At 39.8% G+C, this 2402-nt stretch overlaps 1 long non-coding RNA gene across 1 annotated transcript in view; it reads left to right on the top strand.

The window, feature by feature from the left end:
• The window catches only part of LOC103469770 (uncharacterized), a 4335-nt gene extending 2092 nt beyond the window's left edge, over positions 1-2243 (top strand). The window contains exon 2 of the long non-coding RNA XR_001776920.1: positions 1410-2243. This is a non-coding gene — a long non-coding RNA (uncharacterized LOC103469770). The remainder of the gene's footprint in view (positions 1-1409) is intronic.
• Positions 2244-2402: the final 159 nt, after the last annotated feature.

Below are 2402 nucleotides of genomic sequence, written 5' to 3'. Positions count from 1 at the left end.
ATGGACCGGTGACCTGTCCAGGGTGCACCCTGCCTCTCGCCCGTTGACCACTGAAGATGGGCACCAGCACAGACCTCAATGGGATCAGGGTGTAAGAAAATGGATGGATGGATGGATGGATAAAGGGATGAAATTAGATAAATACATATAATTAGAGGTGTGGTCTGGATGTGGCCCTGCTTCTGAACTTAAGTTAACATATTAACTTAATTTCAAAAGAACTAGAAGACATAAGTTTAAAGATTAAAAAAGAAGGCATGATGCACAGTGGTACAGTTGGTAGCACTGCTGCCTTGCAGCAAGGGTTTAATTCCAGGCCTTTTTTCTGCATGGAGTTTACATGTTTTCCCTGTGCTTGGTGGGTTATCTCCGGGAACTCCGGCTTCCTCCCACAGTCCAAAAACATGAGTATCAGGTTAATTGGTTTCTCTAAATTCTCCTTAAGTCTGTATGTGTGTGTGTGTGTGTGTGTGTGTGTGTGTGTGTGTGCGTGTACATGTGCGTATGTGTGTGGTTTTTTTGTTGGATTTTTTTCAAAATAAAAGCCACTAGTGGCAAAAAAGTGAAGTTCATGTTATGTTAGGACAGGAGACGAGATGTTTCCATCCCTGAAATTATGATGCATAGAATCACATATCTAAGTCTAAACTATGTTGCAGACAGTAAACACAATAAAAACATGCTTTATCTGTGACATTGTTCATTAAAATGGCACATTTCTGACGTATTAAAATTAAATATTATTAAGGTACACTTAATGATATTGTATTAGCTACTAGGTAATGCATTCAGCAAGTACTTTTACTTTTAATACTTCAGTATTTTTAAAAGTCAGTACTTTTTTACTTTTTCTTAAGTACAAATGTTAATGTGGTACTTTTACTTTTATTAGAGTACATTTTTGTCGGTGTATTTGTACTTTTACTTAAGTACATTTTTTGAGTACTTTCTCCACCACTGGTTGGAACCCAAGAACGACGTTGAGCCTTGAGGCTCAACAGTAAAAATGTTTTATTGTTCAGCTTTTCCCTTTTACTTGTTCTGTTTGGATCTTTAAATGTATTTGCATTGCAGCTGGATGAATGGAAAAATACCTTTTTATTGTTTCTTTTTTTAATGGATGTAAATAGACTGTTCAGTTTTTAATCTCCTTAATTTCTCGTTGTTAAACTTGGATGGATGGATGGACAAAGGGATGAAATTATTCTCCTTGTGTTTGTGTTTATATGATTGTTTGTCTTTGTTTGATGGACCGGTGACCTGTCCAGGGTGCACCCTGCCTCTCGCCCGTTGACCACTGAAGATGGGCACCAGCACAGACCTCANAACATTACAGGAAGAGCTGGAAATAGAAAGATCAGCTAATTCTCAAACAAATACGAACAAGACGTTTTTTAAGATCATAAGAGGTGAAAACACAGGTCAGTGTACAGAGCTGAAGAAGGAAATGGCATTGATGAGAAAGACATCTGCAGAGAAGGAGAGGCATCTACAGGAAGAGCTGAAGAAGATGAAAGAGTCCTCCCAGGAACTTAACAGCAATTATCAAACTTCTGTCAAGTTCCTGGTACAACAAGCAGAGTCGTTAAAGAAGAAGCTAAGAGATGACGAAGAAGCTCATACAGAAGTGTTGAAGATGAACCAGACACTTTATGCTGCTCTAGAAGCTGAGAATGAGGCTCTTCGTCAAAAACTGTCATCCCTGCAAAACGCCAGAGAGACGGAGACATGTCTTCAGAGTGAGCTGGACCAAGTCAAAGAGGCAAACCTGGAAATGACCAAGAAGTTTGAAACGGATGTTTTAACCCTTAAGAAATGGGTGAATATACTGGAGCGGGAGCTGAAAGACGACAGAGTCTCATGCTGAGTTGGTGAAAATCAACACAATGCTTTATGCAGAGCTTCAGGCTGAGAATGAAACTCGGTCAAAAAATGGCTTCAATGCAAGACGCTTCCATAGAGGCAGAGAGATGCATCCAGAAAGGGCTTGAGCAAGTCAAAGAGGCGAGTCTGGAAATAGTCCAGAAGTATGAAGTCGATATTTTAGCCCTTAGAGAAGAAATACAAACAATGGAGCAGGAGCACCTAGGATGAGAGGTATCGTCATGCGGAAGTTGAAATACGTAATGGTAAGAGATCCAAATTCCTCCACGCTGAGAAGAACATGCTACAGAAGGAACCACTTGACCTCTGGGTTTGAGGAAACCGGAAAGATGGAATAAAAAGGAGGCTGAAGAAGAAAACGTGTAATGCTTGTTTATGTTAGGGGTCAAGACCATGAAGCTTCTCACCATAATGGATGGATGTATGGATGGATGAAGATTTGTAATTCACTAGCAAGGACCACATCATAAAGATAGAAGTTTAAAGATTTATTGAAGAAGGGATGAAGGGAATGAGGG

The sequence above is a fragment of the Poecilia reticulata genome, linkage group LG9, assembly GCF_000633615.1.
Source record: "Poecilia reticulata strain Guanapo linkage group LG9, Guppy_female_1.0+MT, whole genome shotgun sequence".
Lineage (NCBI taxonomy): Eukaryota > Metazoa > Chordata > Actinopteri > Cyprinodontiformes > Poeciliidae > Poecilia > Poecilia reticulata.
Note: the sequence above shows the minus strand (reverse complement) of the source record. Positions and strands in the feature narration are given on the sequence as shown.